The sequence below is a fragment of the Girardinichthys multiradiatus genome, chromosome 22 (genome assembly GCF_021462225.1).
Source record: "Girardinichthys multiradiatus isolate DD_20200921_A chromosome 22, DD_fGirMul_XY1, whole genome shotgun sequence".
NCBI classification, from domain to species: Eukaryota; Metazoa; Chordata; class Actinopteri; order Cyprinodontiformes; family Goodeidae; genus Girardinichthys; species Girardinichthys multiradiatus.
Window position 1 is genome coordinate 10,740,653 of NC_061814.1, and position 16,769 is coordinate 10,757,421.

The window sequence follows — 16,769 nt, forward strand, 5'->3', positions numbered from 1 at the left end:
TGTTGTTGGCACCAAACAACGTCAATCCTTTTACTTTCCTCATCTGTACTTGGATCAGGAGATAACGTGGCTTCAGCCGGAGGTACGGATGCTTCAGCAGCTACGCAACAGAGCTCCTCTCTCCGGGGTTTCCTACCAAGCACCTGGGATAAAAACAGAGAATAAAAATGACCATTAAGACTGGCTGTATACTGGCAGCGTGATGCATGCTTTGAGAGCAGACAATGTTATGGTTTATTTCACCTAGATGCATCCCACGAGTGTCCCAGTTTGATCTCAAGAGGCATGTCAACTACAGTCCTGGCATGTTACCTATTATTTTCTTGATGAAAAACACACAATCTGAAAGATTAGACAGCAGTCCTTTGAAGGAGATGACAGAGAAAGTGCACCGGCGATTTCTCCATTTTTCCTTCTCAGGAAAAAAAATGACACACGGTGTGTAAGCTAAAGGAGTCCAAGCTTTGAGTCTTATAAAGGCAACCGTGTTTTAAAGCCACGTGGAACTGCTACACATCTACATGTAGCTGCAATGTATGGGAATTGAAATAATAAATGATGTAGATAAAGTATTACAAGTGTCAGTTCTTGTTTAAACCCTGTGACAATGTGCTATTTTTCCTGAAGGTTATGAAAGTTTGAGAATGTGATAGCGACGACCTATGCTTAGACATGACGATTTGAAGTGGGGGGGAGCAAAATGGCGGCAAAGTAAAAACAAAAACTGGAAATGACGGGAATCGAACCAGGGAGCACACGCTTGCCGGCCCAGCGGCTCTACCCAGTACGCCACCAATTCCAGCCGACATATGAAAGGCCAAAACATATATTTGACATGTAAAACGGTCACGGAACGTTCCACCCACGCATGCGCAATGTCCTTCTTCTTGCTACAGCTAGAGTGGCTCCACTTCTTCACTCTTTCATTCTACTTCTGTGTTTTAGACTTTGGAAAAACACTAAATACCTCTTTTTATTTCATTTACTTTTTTTCTTTCATTGCAAACCAACACTTTTCTCAGCCCCTACAACCACTCAACCCAGCCAAGGCTGACCAGTCAGCCCGCAACTCACCATGTTTTCTCGGACCGGAAGCCAAAGCTGCTGCATGTCTTCGTCTCCTTTTTAAGCGGGAACTGCAGCCCACAGACAGCTGCAGTAAAGGGGCCTTCAAGTAGCCACCATCGTTGTTGTTCTTCGTCTTCTTCTTCTGTCCATCGGCGGCAGGCAGACTAGTTTAAGGGTGCAATACTGCCATCAAGTGAGCTTGGACTGCAGGACAGAACTTTCTTCAGACAAATAAAGTCTTTTCAAAAACATTTCATTCTCAGTAAAAAAGGAAAACATGCTTTACTGTTTCAAATCGATTGATTACATTTTCTTGTTACATACCTATTTATCATATTTAAGGAGTCGCTGAGAGCAGTAGGTTCAGTTCTTAAACAAGGGATTACTGAACCTTCGTGTCCTGTTCACTGCCGCCCCCCCCTATTAGCAGCCCTTCTTTGAATGTTATTGTTGGAAGATTTGTACACAAATTATCACTGCTTGGTTAAGAAGTTTCTTTATCCTTATGAATTATCATTAAAATACATTTTCATTTATTTAGTTTGGTCAACTTTGATGGAAGTGGTTTAAATACATTTCACATTTATCTTGAGTGTTTTATGAACTAATAAAAAGGTGTGTTCAGAGAGCAGCTCCTTTGAGAGAAGGAAGTCACTGATTAGCAGCAGACTGTCTCTCCCTGGCCAGCCAAAGATAACTTTGACTCGCTTGTGTCTTCATTGCATACCTTCTCTGAGTTTATCAGTGTGTCTAACTCTGACAGTTAACTAGATATGTTCCAGTATCACTGACATCCCAGGGTTCTTGTCATCCTGTGTTCATAAACACCTAACGAGTGACTTGATTTCTGACTTATTTCATGGAATTTGAATGGCCTACTCAACTCCTTCTCTTCTATCAGCTGTAAAGCAAATGAATTGCTAGCAGTTCAACAGAATGAATTCATAAACAACCAGTGTATTTTAAATGATATACTCTACTCCTGTAGATGGAACATTCAACCCCGCTATGTGGATCCTTAGAACCATCCAGTCAACACTAACACTGAATATGGGTAGTATTTATCAAAGTAATTGTGAACAAGGCAACACCATGCGTCTACTTGCCCTTTAGTTCATTCTGGATATTAAATTCTACATGTAAGTAGTGGAAAAACCCAGGGAGCGATGGAAGAACGTGGGGCTCGAGGGCTATATTGTGAATGATCTACTCCTAAGCTGCCAGCAGTCATTTAAGATGGAGGCTACAAGAGGTATTGCCACATGCCACTGGAGACTGGCCGAATCTGTCAGCACCATTTCAGATCTTCTTAGTGGCACATCACCCATTTCCACCTGCCTTGCCGATACTGACCATGTTCTGAATGTTCCACCACATGTTTTCAGGGCCTAAGATTGCAAGGCATCTAGGTTTTTGCAAAATTAAGAGTCAGCAGCTGACATATGAGCAACACATCCATAATCCAGCATGGACCTCAGGAGTACCAAACCTATTTTGGAGAGAGAACCTGCTTACACATCACTTCTGTCCTGCCAACCAGCCAAGTACATGAATCATATTTTTTTTACATTGATCAAAAAGTGTTTCAACATGTATGGTCAAGTGATCATCACTGTTATCGAAAAACAGGCCGGGCAGGAAAATTGGAAGCGTGAAGATCGCCCAGTGAAAAGAAGGAGCATTCCCTCGGCCAGGTGAACGGGGACTTCTGCCGCTGTCAGCCTTTTTTCTGAGAGGAGAGACTACTAAGCTCATCAGGTCACACCAAAACTAATAGTCAGTGTAAGATGGAAAGCAATTAAATGTCTTTTATTGAAAAATGACAACCTCAAGCAACATTTCAGGATCACAAACAGAAAAAAAAAGGAGTAGTGTTTCACACGTACAAGGAATTTGCTTTGGTGGTAAGGTGCTAGACAAAGACACACATACAGTTGACATAAATACATCTGGAAATATATAGTTAAAAAGCAAAAACAAGTTGTATAGGAATGTCATGAGAATACAATAACAATATAAAATTGAATAAAATAGTATTGACATGTGCTGAGATATTCGTATTATTTGCAAGGGGGAAGTGTCAGTGGAGGACCGGGGCCTTGTTAATGAGGCTAGCTGCAGAGGGAAAGAAGGTATTTCTGTCGCGAGAGGTTTTAGTCTTGATGGACTTCATTACCACAGAGGGCAGGGTGATGGGTCTGAAGTCATTTAGTCCTGTGGTCCTTGGTTTCTTGGAGACAGGGATGATGGTGGATGCTTTAAAGCAGGCAGGTACATTGCATGTCTCCAGTGAGGTGTTAAAAATGTCTGCGAAAACCGGAGACAGCCGATCAGCACAGCGCTTCAGGGCGGATGGGGAGACATAGTCCGGCTCAGCTGCTTTACAGGGTTCCTGCCACTGAAACAGTCTATTGACTTCCTTCTCTGACACGGAGAAGGTAGTGGGTGGAGTGAAGTGCAGCTGAGGGCGAGCATGTGAGCAGAAACAGGATGCGATTGGTCTATGTACACTCTGTGACATCCAGCCTCTTCTTCTGCTGCTGCTGTACAGTTCTGGCCAAATTCTGTAAAGAATAAATAAATAATAGGAAGAAGAAAATAGTAAAGTTAGCGTTGAATAGGGGTGGGTAGGGGGGTAGAAGATGCTACACAATATAAGTCTCACATCAGCTGCTCAGAGGATTCTGCTGCTCGTAGGCTGAGAGGTTGGCAGGTCTGTTAGGATCCTCTTACGGTTGCCGTTCGGACTGTAGACAATGCGTGTTGTTGGCACCAAACAACGTCAATCCTTTTACTTTCCTCATCTGTACTTGGATCAGGAGATAACGTGGCTTCAGCCGGAGGTACGGATGCTTCAGCAGCTACGCAACAGAGCTCCTCTCTCCGGGGTTTCCTACCAAGCACCTGGGATAAAAACAGAGAATAAAAATGACCATTAAGACTGGCTGTATACTGGCAGCGTGATGCATGCTTTGAGAGCAGACAATGTTATGGTTTATTTCACCTAGATGCATCCCACGAGTGTCCCAGTTTGATCTCAAGAGGTATGTCAACTACAGTCCTGGCATGTTACCTATTATTTTCTTGCTGAAAAACACACAATCTGAAAGATTAGACAGCAGTCCTTTGAAGGAGATGACAGAGAAAGTGCACCGGCGATTTCTCCATTTTTCCTTCTCAGGAAAAAAAATGACACACGGTGTGTAAGCTAAAGGAGTCCAAGCTTTGAGTCTTATAAAGGCAACCGTGTTTTAAAGCCACATGGAACTGCTACACATCTACATGTAGCTGCAATGTATGGGAATTGAAATAATAAATGATGTAGATAAAGTATTACAAGTGTCAGTTCTTGTTTAAACCCTGTGACAATGTGCTATTTTCCCTGAAGGTTATGAAAGTTTGAGAATGTGATAGCGACGACCTATGCTTAGACATGACGATTTGAAGTGGGGGGGAGCAAAATGGCGGCAAAGTAAAAACAAAACAAAACTGGAAATGACGGGAATCGAACCAGGGAGCACACGCTTGCCGGCCCAGCGGCTCTACCCAGTACGCCACCAATTCCAGCCGACATATGAAAGGCCAAAACATATATTTGACATGTAAAACGGTCATGGAACGTTCCACCCACGCATGCGCAATGTCCTTCTTCTTGCTACAGCTAGAGTGGCTCCACTTCTTCACTCTTTCATTCTACTTCTGTGTTTTAGGCTTTGGAAAAACACTAAATACCTCTTTTTATTTCATTTACTTTTTTTCTTTCATTGCAAACCAACACTTTTCTCAGCCCCTACAACCACTCAACCCAGCCAAGGCTGACCAGTCAGCCCGCAACTCACCATGTTTTCTCGGACCGGAAGCCAAAGCTGCTGCATGTCTTCGTCTCCTTTTTAAGCGGGAACTGCAGCCCACAGACAGCTGCAGTAAAGGGGCCTTCAAGTAGCCACCATCGTTGTTGTCTTCTTCTTCTTCTGTCCATCGGTGGCAGGCAGACTAGTTTAAGGGTGCAATACTGCCATCAAGTGAGCTTGGACTGCAGGACAGAACTTTCTTCAGACAAATAAAGTCTTTTCAAAAACATTTCATTCTCAGTAAAAAAGGAAAACATGCTTTACTGTTTCAAATCGATTGATTACATTTTCTTGTTACATACCTATTTATCATATTTAAGGAGTCGCTGAGAGCAGTAGGTTCAGTTCTTAAACAAGGGATTACTGAACCTTCGTGTCCTGTTCACTGCCGCCCCCCCTATTAGCAGCCCTTCTTTGAATGTTATTGTTGGAAGATTTGAACACAAATTATCACTGCTTGGTTAAGAAGTTTCTTTATCCTTGTGAATTATCATTAAAATACATTTTCATTTATTTAGTTTGGTCAACTTTGATGGAAGTGGTTTGAATACATTTCACATTTATCTTGAGTGTTTTATGAACTAATAAAAAGGTGTGTTCAGAGAGCAGCTCCTTTGAGAGAAGGAAGTCACTGATTAGCAGCAGACTGTCTCTCCCTGGCCAGCCAAAGATAACTTTGACTCGCTTGTGTCTTCATTGCATACCTTCTCTGAATTTATCAGTGTGTCTAACTCTGACAGTTATCTAGATATGTTCCAGTATCACTGACATCCCAGGGTTCTTGTCATCCTGTGTTCATAAACGCCTAACGAGTGACTTGATTTCTGACTTATTTCATGGAATTTGAATGGCCTACTCAACTCCTTCTCTTCTATCAGCTGTAAAGCAAATGAATTGCTAGCAGTTCAACAGAATGAATTCATAAACAACCAGTGTATTTTAAATGATATACTCTACTTCTGTAGATGGAACATTCAACCCCGCTATGTGGATCCTTAGAACCATCCAGTCAACACTAACACTGAATATGGGTAGTATTTATCAAAGTAATTGTGAACAAGGCAACACCATGTGTCTACTTGCCCTTTAGTTCATTCTGGATATTAAATTCTACATGTAAGTAATGGAAAAACCCAGGGAGCGATGGAAGAACGTGGGGCTCGAGGGCTATATTGTGAATGATCTACTCCTAAGCTGCCAGCAGTCATTTAAGATGGAGGCTACAAGAGGTATTGCCACATGCCACTGGAGACTGGCCGAATCTGTCAGCACCATTTCAGATCTTCTTAGTGGCACATCACCCATTTCCACCTGCCTTGCCGATACTGACCATGTTCTGAATGTTCCACCACATGTTTTCAGGGCCTAAGATTGCAAGGCATCTAGGTTTTTGCAAAATTAAGAGTCAGCATTTGACATATGAGCAACACATCCATAATCCAGCACAGACCTCAGGAGTACCAAACCTATTTTGGAGAGAGAACCTGCTTACACATCACTTCTGTCCTGCCAACCAGCCACATATATGAATCATATTTTTTTTACATTGATCAAAAAGTGTTTCAACATGTATGGTCAAGTGATCATCACTGTTATCGAAAAACAGGCCGGGCAGGAAAATTGGAAGCGTGAAGATCGCCCAGTGAAAAGAAGGAGCATTCCCTCGGCCAGGTGAACGGGGACTTCTGCCGCTGTCAGCCTTTTTTCTGAGAGGAGAGACTACTAAGCTCATCAGGTCACACCAAAACTAATAGTCAGTGTAAGATGGAAAGCAATTAAATGACTTTTATTGAAAAATGACAACCTCAAGCAACATTTCAGGATCAGAAACAGAAAAAAAAAGGAGTAGTGTTTCACACGTACAAGGAATTTGCTTTGGTGGTAAGGTGCTAGACATAGACACACATACAGTTGACATAAATACATCTGGAAATATATAGTTAAAAAGCAAAAACAAGTTGTATAGGAATGTCATGAGAATACAATAACAATATAAAATTGAATAAAATAGTATTGACATGTGCTGAGATATTCATATTATTTGCAAGGGGGAAGTGTCAGTGGAGGACCGGGGCCTTGTTAATGAGGCTAGCTGCAGAGGGAAAGAAGGTATTTCTGTCGCGAGAGGTTTTCGTCTTGATGGACTTCATTACCCCAGAGGGCAGGGTGACGGGTCTGAAGTCATTTAGTCCTGTGGTCCTTGGTTTCTTGGAGACAGGGATGATGGTGGATGCTTTAAAGCAGGCAGGCCGGCAGGTACATTGCATGTCTCCAGTGAGGAGTTAAAAATGTCTGCGAACACCGGAGACAGCCGATCAGCACAGCGCTTCAGGGCGGATGGGGAGACATAGTCCGGCTCAGCTGCTTTACAGGGTTCCTGCCACTGAAACAGTCTATTGACTTCCTTCTCTGACACGGAGAAGGTAGTGGGTGGAGTGAAGTGCAGCTGAGGGCGAGCATGTGAGCAGAAACAGGATGCGATTGGTCTATGTACACTCTGTGACATCCAGCCTCTTCTGCTGCTGCTGCTGCTGTACAGTTCTGGCCAAATTCTGTAAAGAATAAATAAATAATAGGAAGAAGAAAACAGTAAAGTTAGCGTTGAATAGGGGTGGGTAGGGGGGTAGAAGATGCTACACAATATAAGTCTCACATCAGCTGCTCAGAGGATTCTGCTGCTCGTAGGCTGAGAGGTTGGCAGGTCTGTTAGGATCCTCTTACGGTTGCCGTTCGGACTGTAGACAATGCGTGTTGTTGGCACCAAACAACGTCAATCCTTTTACTTTCCTCATCTGTACCTGGATCAGGAGATAACGTGGCTTCAGCCGGAGGTACGGATGCTTCAGCAGCTACGCAACAGAGCTCCTCTCTCTGGGGTTTCCTACCAAGCACCTGGGATAAAAACAGAGAATAAAAATGACCATTAAGACTGGCTGTATACTGGCAGCGTGATGCATGCTTTGAGAGCAGACATGTTATGGTTTATTTCACCTAGATGCATCCCACGAGTGTCCCAGTTTGATCTCAAGAGGTATGTCAACTACAGTCCTGGCATGTTACCTATTATTTTCTTGCTGAAAAACACACAATCTGAAAGATTGGACAGCAGTCCTTTGAAGGAGATGACAGAGAAAGTGCACCGGCGATTTCTCCATTTTTCCTTCTCAGGAAAAAAAATGACACACGGTGTGTAAGCTAAAGGAGTCCAAGCTTTGAGTCTTATAAAGGCAACCGTGTTTTAAAGCCACGTGGAACTGCTACACATCTACATGTAGCTGCAATGTATGGGAATTGAAATAATAAATGATGTAGATAAAGTATTACAAGTGTCAGTTCTTGTTTAAACCCTGTGACAATGTGCTATTTTTCCTGAAGGTTATGAAAGTTTGAGAATGTGATAGCGACGACCTATGCTTAGACATGACGATTTGAAGTGGGGGGGAGCAAAATGGCGGCAAAGTAAAAACAAAAACAAAAACTGGAAATGACGGGAATCGAACCAGGGAGCACACGCTTGCCGGCCCAGCGGCTCTACCCAGTACGCCACCAATTCCAGCCGACATATGAAAGGCCAAAACATATATTTGACATGTAAAACGGTCACGGAACGTTCCACCCGCACATGCGCAATGTCCTTCTTCTTGCTACAGCTAGAGTGGCTCCACTTCTTCACTCTTTCATTCTACTTCTGTGTTTTAGGCTTTGGAAAAACACTAAATACCTCTTTTTATTTCATTTACTTTTTTTCTTTCATTGCAAACCAACACTTTTCTCAGCCCCTACAACCACTCAACCCAGCCAAGGCTGACCAGTCAGCCCGCAACTCACCATGTTTTCTCGGACCGGAAGCCAAAGCTGCTGCATGTCTTCGTCTCCTTTTTAAGCGGGAACTGCAGCCCACAGACAGCTGCAGTAAAGGGGCCTTCAAGTAGCCACCATCCTTGTTGTTCTTCGTCTTCTTCTTCTGTCCATGACAGCAGGCAGACTAGTTTAAGGGTGCAATACTGCCATCAAGTGAGCTTGGACTGCAGGACAGAACTTTCTTCAGACAAATAAAGTCTTTTAAAAAACATTTCATTCTCAGTAAAAAAGGAAAACATGCTTTACTGTTTCAAATCGATTGATTACATTTTCTTGTTACATACCTATTTATCATATTTAAGGAGTCGCTGAGAGCAGTAGGTTCAGTTCTTAAACAAGGGATTACTGAACCTTCGTGTCCTGTTCACTGCCGCCCCCCCTATTAGCAGCCCTTCTTTGAATGTTATTGTTGGAAGATTTGAACACAAATGATCACTGCTTGGTTAAGAAGTTTCTTTATCCTTGTGAATTATCATTAAAATACATTTTCATTTATTTAGTTTGGTCAACTTTGATGGAAGTGGTTTGAATACATTTCACATTTATCTTGAGTGTTTTATGAACTAATAAAAAGGTGTGTTCAGAGAGCAGCTCCTTTGAGAGAAGGAAGTCACTGATTAGCAGCAGACTGTCTCTCCCTGGCCAGCCAAAGATAACTTTGACTCGCTTGTGTCTTCATTGCATACCTTCTCTGAATTTATCAGTGTGTCTAACTCTGACAGTTATCTAGATATGTTCCAGTATCACTGACATCCCAGGGTTCTTGTCATCCTGTGTTCATAAACGCCTAACGAGTGACTTGATTTCTGACTTATTTCATGGAATTTGAATGGCCTACTCAACCCCTTCTCTTCTATCAGCTGTAAAGCAAATGAATTGCTAGCAGTTCAACAGAATGAATTCATAAACAACCAGTGTATTTTAAATGATATACTCTACTCCTGTAGATGGAACATTCAACCCCGCTATGTGGATCCTTAGAACCATCCAGTCAACACTAACACTGAATATGGGTAGTATTTATCAAAGTAATTGTGAACAAGGCAACACCATGTGTCTACTTGCCCTTTAGTTCATTCTGGATATTAAATTCTACATGTAAGTAGTGGAAAAACCCAGGGAGCGATGGAAGAACGTGGGGCTCGAGGGCTATATTGTGAATGATCTACTCCTAAGCTGCCAGCAGTCATTTAAGATGGAGGCTACAAGAGGTATTGCCACATGCCACTGGAGACTGGCCGAATCTGTCAGCACCATTTCAGATCTTCTTAGTGGCACATCACCCATTTCCACCTGCCTTGCCGATACTGACCATGTTCTGAATGTTCCACCACATGTTTTCAGGGCCTAAGATTGCAAGGCATCTAGGTTTTTGCAAAATTAAGAGTCAGCAGCTGACATATGAGCAACACATCCATAATCCAGCACGGACCTCAGGAGTACCAAACCTATTTTGGAGAGAGAACCTGCTTACACATCACTTCTGTCCTGCCAACCAGCCAAGTACATGAATCATATTTTTTTTACATTGATCAAAAAAGTGTTTCAACATGTATGGTCAAGTGATCATCACTGTTATCGAAAAACAGGCCGGGCAGGAAAATTGGAAGCGTGAAGATCGCCCAGTGAAAAGAAGGAGCATTCCCTCGGCCAGGTGGATGAGGACTTCTGCCGCTGTCAGCCTTTTTTCTGAGAGGAGAGACTACTAAGCTCATCAGGTCACACCAAAACTAATAGTCAGTGTAAGATGGAAAGCAATTAAATGTCTTTTATTGAAAAATGACAACCTCAAGCAACATTTCAGGATCAGAAACAGAAAAAAAAAGGAGTAGTGTTTCACACGTACAAGGAATTTGCTTTGGTGGTAAGGTGCTAGACATAGACACACATACAGTTGACATAAATACATCTGGAAATATATAGTTAAAAAGCAAAAACAAGTTGTATAGGAATGTCATGAGAATACAATAACAATATAAAATTGAATAAAATAGTATTGACATGTGCTGAGATATTCGTATTATTTGCAAGGGGGAAGTGTCAGTGGAGGACCGGGGCCTTGTTAATGAGGCTAGCTGCAGAGGGAAAGAAGGTATTTCTGTCGCGAGAGGTTTTAGTCTTGATGGACTTCATTACCACAGAGGGCAGGGTGATGGGTCTGAAGTCATTTAGTCCTGTGGTCCTTGGTTTCTTGGAGACAGGGATGATGGTGGATGCTTTAAAGCAGGCAGGCCGGCAGGTACATTGCATGTCTCCAGTGAGGTGTTAAAAATGTCTGCGAACACCGGAGACAGCCGATCAGCACAGCGCTTCAGGGCGGATGGGGAGACATAGTCCGGCTCAGCTGCTTTACAGGGTTCCTGCCACTGAAACAGTCTATTGACTTCCTTCTCTGACACGGAGAAGGTAGTGGGTGGAGTGAAGTGCAGCTGAGGGCGAGCATGTGAGCAGAAACAGGATGCGATTGGTCTATGTACACTCTGTGACATCCAGCCTCTTCTGCTGCTGCTGCTGCTGTACAGTTCTGGCCAAATTCTGTAAAGAATAAATAAATAATAGGAAGAAGAAAACAGTAAAGTTAGCGTTGAATAGGGGTGGGTAGGGGGGTAGAAGATGCTACACAATATAAGTCTCACATCAGCTGCTCAGAGGATTCTGCTGCTCGTAGGCTGAGAGGTTGGCAGGTCTGTTAGGATCCTCTTACGGTTGCCGTTCGGACTGTAGACAATGCGTGTTGTTGGCACCAAACAACGTCAATCCTTTTACTTTCCTCATCTGTACTTGGATCAGGAGATAACGTGGCTTCAGCCGGAGGTACGGATGCTTCAGCAGCTACGCAACAGAGCTCCTCTCTCCGGGGTTTCCTACCAAGCACCTGGGATAAAAACAGAGAATAAAAATGACCATTAAGACTGGCTGTATACTGGCAGCGTGATGCATGCTTTGAGAGCAGACATTGTTATGGTTTATTTCACCTAGATGCATCCCACGAGTGTCCCAGTTTGATCTCAAGAGGTATGTCAACTACAGTCCTGGCATGTTACCTATTATTTTCTTGCTGAAAAACACACAATCTGAAAGATTGGACAGCAGTCCTTTGAAGGAGATGACAGAGAAAGTGCACCGGCGATTTCTCCATTTTTCCTTCTCAGGAAAAAAAATGACACACGGTGTGTAAGCTAAAGGAGTCCAAGCTTTGAGTCTTATAAAGGCAACCGTGTTTTAAAGCCACGTGGAACTGCTACACATCTACATGTAGCTGCAATGTATGGGAATTGAAATAATAAATGATGTAGATAAAGTATTACAAGTGTCAGTTCTTGTTTAAACCCTGTGACAATGTGCTATTTTTCCTGAAGGTTATGAAAGTTTGAGAATGTGATAGCGACGACCTATGCTTAGACATGACGATTTGAAGTGGGGGGGAGCAAAATGGCGGCAAAGTAAAAACAAAAACAAAAACTGGAAATGACGGGAATCGAACCAGGGAGCACACGCTTGCCGGCCCAGCGGCTCTACCCAGTACGCCACCAATTCCAGCCGACATATGAAAGGCCAAAACATATATTTGACATGTAAAACGGTCATGGAACGTTCCACCCACGCATGCGCAATGTCCTTCTTCTTGCTACAGCTAGAGTGGCTCCACTTCTTCACTCTTTCATTCTACTTCTGTGTTTTAGACTTTGGAAAATCACTAAATACCTCTTTTTATTTCATTTACTTTTTTTCTTTCATTGCAAACCAACACTTTTCTCAGCCCCTACAACCACTCAACCCAGCCAAGGCTGACCAGTCAGCCCGCAACTCACCATGTTTTCTCGGACCGGAAGCCAAAGCTGCTGCATGTCTTCGTCTCCTTTTTAAGCGGGAACTGCAGCCCACAGACAGCTGCAGTAAAGGGGCCTTCAAGTAGCCACCATCGTTGTTGTTCTTCGTCTTCTTCTTCTTCTGTCCATCGGCGGCAGGCAGACTAGTTTAAGGGTGCAATACTGCCATCAAGTGAGCTTGGACTGCAGGACAGAACTTTCTTCAGACAAATAAAGTCTTTTAAAAAACATTTCATTCTCAGTAAAAAAGGAAAACATGCTTTACTGTTTCAAATCGATTGATTACATTTTCTTGTTACATACCTATTTATCATATTTAAGGAGTCGCTGAGAGCAGTAGGTTCAGTTCTTAAACAAGGGATTACTGAACCTTCGTGTCCTGTTCACTGCCGCCCCCCCTATTAGCAGCCCTTCTTTCAATGTTATTGTTGGAAGATTTGTACACAAATTATCACTGCTTGGTTAAGAAGTTTCTTTATCCTTATGAATTATCATTAAAATACATTTTCATTTATTTAGTTTGGTCAACTTTGATGGAAGTGGTTTAAATACATTTCACATTTATCTTGAGTGTTTTATGAACTAATAAAAAGGTGTGTTCAGAGAGCAGCTCCTTTGAGAGAAGGAAGTCACTGATTAGCAGCAGACTGTCTCTCCCTGGCCAGCCAAAGATAACTTTGACTCGCTTGTGTCTTCATTGCATACCTTCTCTGAGTTTATCAGTGTGTCTAACTCTGACAGTTATCTAGATATGTTCCAGTATCACTGACATCCCAGGGTTCTTGTCATCCTGTGTTCATAAACGCCTAACGAGTGACTTGATTTCTGACTTATTTCATGGAATTTGAATGGCCTACTCAACTCCTTCTCTTCTATCAGCTGTAAAGCAAATGAATTGCTAGCAGTTCAACAGAATGAATTCATAAACAACCAGTGTATTTTAAATGATATACTCTACTTCTGTAGATGGAACATTCAACCCCGCTATGTGGATCCTTAGAACCATCCAGTCAACACTAACACTGAATATGGGTAGTATTTATCAAAGTAATTGTGAACAAGGCAACACCATGTGTCTACTTGCCCTTTAGTTCATTCTGGATATTAAATTCTACATGTAAGTAATGGAAAAACCCAGGGAGCGATGGAAGAACGTGGGGCTCGAGGGCTATATTGTGAATGATCTACTCCTAAGCTGCCAGCAGTCATTTAAGATGGAGGCTACAAGAGGTATTGCCACATGCCACTGGAGACTGGCCGAATCTGTCAGCACCATTTCAGATCTTCTTAGTGGCACATCACCCATTTCCACCTGCCTTGCCGATACTGACCATGTTCTGAATGTTCCACCACATGTTTTCAGGGCCTAAGATTGCAAGGCATCTAGGTTTTTGCAAAATTAAGAGTCAGCAGCTGACATATGAGCAACACATCCATAATCCAGCACGGACCTCAGGAGTACCAAACCTATTTTGGAGAGAGAACCTGCTTACACATCACTTCTGTCCTGCCAACCAGCCAAGTACATGAATCATATTTTTTTTACATTGATCAGAAAGTGTTTCAACATGTATGGTCAAGTGATCATCACTGTTATCGAAAAACAGGCCGGGCAGGAAAATTGGAAGCGTGAAGATCGCCCAGTGAAAAGAAGGAGCATTCCCTCGGCCAGGTGAACGGGGACTTCTGCCGCTGTCAGCCTTTTTTCTGAGAGGAGAAACTACTCAGCTCATCAGGTCACACCAAAACTAATAGTCAGTGTAAGATGGAAAGCAATTAAATGTCTTTTATTGAAAAATGACAACCTCAAGCAACATTTCAGGATCAGAAACAGAAAAAAAAAGGAGTAGTGTTTCACACGTACAAGGAATTTGCTTTGGTGGTAAGGTGCTAGACATAGACACACATACAGTTGACATAAATACATCTGGAAATATATAGTTAAAAAGCAAAAACAAGTTGTATAGGAATGTCATGAGAATACAATAACAATATAAAATTGAATAAAATAGTATTGACATGTGCTGAGATATTCGTATTATTTGCAAGGGGGAAGTGTCAGTGGAGGACCGGGGCCTTGTTAATGAGGCTAGCTGCAGAGGGAAAGAAGGTATTTCTGTCGCGAGAGGTTTTAGTCTTGATGGACTTCATTACCACAGAGGGCAGGGTGATGGGTCTGAAGTCATTTAGTCCTGTGGTCCTTGGTTTCTTGGAGACAGGGATGATGGTGGATGCTTTAAAGCAGGCCGGCAGGTACATTGCATGTCTCCAGTGAGGTGTTAAAAATGTCTGCGAACACCGGAGACAGCCGATCAGCACAGCGCTTCAGGGCGGATGGGGAGACATAGTCCGGCTCAGCTGCTTTACAGGGTTCCTGCCACTGAAACAGTCTATTGACTTCCTTCTCTGACACGGAGAAGGTAGTGGGTGGAGTGAAGTGCAGCTGAGGGCGAGCATGTGAGCAGAAACAGGATGCGATTGGTCTATGTACACTCTGTGACATCCAGCCTCTTCTGCTGCTGCTGCTGTACAGTTCTGGCCAAATTCTGTAAAGAATAAATAAATAATAGGAAGAAGAAAACAGTAAAGTTAGCGTTGAATAGGGGTGGGTAGGGGGGTAGAAGATGCTACACAATATAAGTCTCACATCAGCTGCTCAGAGGATTCTGCTGCTCGTAGGCTGAGAGGTTGGCAGGTCTGTTAGGATCCTCTTACGGTTGCCGTTCGGACTGTAGACAATGCGTGTTGTTGGCACCAAACAACATCAATCCTTTTACTTTCCTCATCTGTACCTGGATCAGGAGATAACGTGGCTTCAGCCGGAGGTACGGATGCTTCAGCAGCTACGCAACAGAGCTCCTCTCTCTGGGGTTTCCTACCAAGCACCTGGGATAAAAACAGAGAATAAAAATGACCATTAAGACTGGCTGTATACTGGCAGCGTGATGCATGCTTTGAGAGCAGACATTGTTATGGTTTATTTCACCTAGATGCATCCCACGAGTGTCCCAGTTTGATCTCAAGAGGTATGTCAACTACAGTCCTGGCATGTTACCTATTATTTTCTTGCTGAAAAACACACAATCTGAAAGATTGGACAGCAGTCCTTTGAAGGAGATGACAGAGAAAGTGCACCGGCGATTTCTCCATTTTTCCTTCTCAGGAAAAAAAATGACACACGGTGTGTAAGCTAAAGGAGTCCAAGCTTTGAGTCTTATAAAGGCAACCGTGTTTTAAAGCCATGTGGAACTGCTACACATCTACATGTAGCTGCAATGTATGGGAATTGAAATAATAAATGATGTAGATAAAGTATTACAAGTGTCAGTTCTTGTTTAAACCCTGTGACAATGTGCTATTTTTCCTGAAGGTTATGAAAGTTTGAGAATGTGATAGCGACGACCTATGCTTAGACATGACGATTTGAAGTGGGGGGGAGCAAAATGGCGGCAAAGTAAAAACAAAAACAAAAACTGGAAATGACGGGAATCGAACCAGGGAGCACACGCTTGCCGGCCCAGCGGCTCTACCCAGTACGCCACCAATTCCAGCCGACATATGAAAGGCCAAAACATATATTTGACATGTAAAACGGTCATGGAACGTTCCACCCACGCATGCGCAATGTCCTTCTTCTTGCTACAGCTAGAGTGGCTCCACTTCTTCACTCTTTCATTCTACTTCTGTGTTTTAGGCTTTGGAAAAACACTAAATACCTCTTTTTATTTCATTTACTTTTTTTCTTTCATTGCAAACCAACACTTTTCTCAGCCCCTACAACCACTCAACCCAGCCAAGGCTGACCAGTCAGCCCGCAACTCACCATGTTTTCTCGGACCGGAAGCCAAAGCTGCTGCATGTCTTCGTCTCCTTTTTAAGCGGGAACTGCAGCCCACAGACAGCTGCAGTAAAGGGGCCTTCAAGTAGCCACCATCGTTGTTGTTCTTCGTCTTCTTCTTCTGTCCATCGGCGGCAGGCAGACTAGTTTAAGGGTGCAATACTGCCATCAAGTGAGCTTGGACTGCAGGACAGAACTTTCTTCAGACAAATAAAGTCTTTTAAAAACATTTCATTCTCAGTAAAAAAGGAAAACATGCTTTACTGTTTCAAATCGATTGATTACATTTTCTTGTTACATACCTATTTATCATATTTAAGG

At 42.9% G+C, this 16,769-nt stretch overlaps 4 long non-coding RNA genes across 6 annotated transcripts; all 4 read right to left on the reverse strand.

The window, feature by feature from the left end:
• Positions 1–3,356: 3,356 nt before the first annotated feature.
• Positions 3,357–5,031, reverse strand: LOC124859591. The gene is made up of 3 exons (XR_007036154.1): positions 4,908–5,031; positions 3,734–3,972; positions 3,357–3,632 (listed from the first exon to the last, which is right to left on the reverse strand). It is a non-coding gene; the product is annotated as an uncharacterized LOC124859591 (long non-coding RNA).
• A 1,648-nt stretch (positions 5,032–6,679) lies between these two features.
• LOC124859590 lies at positions 6,680–8,872 on the reverse strand. The gene is made up of 3 exons (XR_007036153.1): positions 8,748–8,872; positions 7,573–7,811; positions 6,680–7,471 (listed from the first exon to the last, which is right to left on the reverse strand). It is a non-coding gene; the product is annotated as an uncharacterized LOC124859590 (long non-coding RNA).
• A 1,701-nt stretch (positions 8,873–10,573) lies between these two features.
• LOC124859589 lies at positions 10,574–13,021 on the reverse strand. 2 transcript variants are annotated; one of them, XR_007036151.1, is made up of 4 exons: positions 12,914–13,021; positions 12,593–12,806; positions 11,417–11,655; positions 10,574–11,315 (listed from the first exon to the last, which is right to left on the reverse strand). It is a non-coding gene; the product is annotated as an uncharacterized LOC124859589 (long non-coding RNA). The 2 variants fall into 2 exon arrangements; XR_007036152.1 differs by having other exon boundaries at positions 12,593–12,793; positions 12,914–13,017.
• Positions 13,022–14,864: 1,843 nt separating this feature from the next.
• LOC124859586 lies at positions 14,865–16,765 on the reverse strand. Of its 2 annotated transcripts, none has more exons than XR_007036148.1 (4): positions 16,751–16,765; positions 16,434–16,631; positions 15,258–15,496; positions 14,865–15,156 (listed from the first exon to the last, which is right to left on the reverse strand). It is a non-coding gene; the product is annotated as an uncharacterized LOC124859586 (long non-coding RNA). The 2 variants fall into 2 exon arrangements; XR_007036147.1 differs by having other exon boundaries at positions 16,434–16,644.
• Between the last annotated feature and the right edge of the window lie 4 nt (positions 16,766–16,769).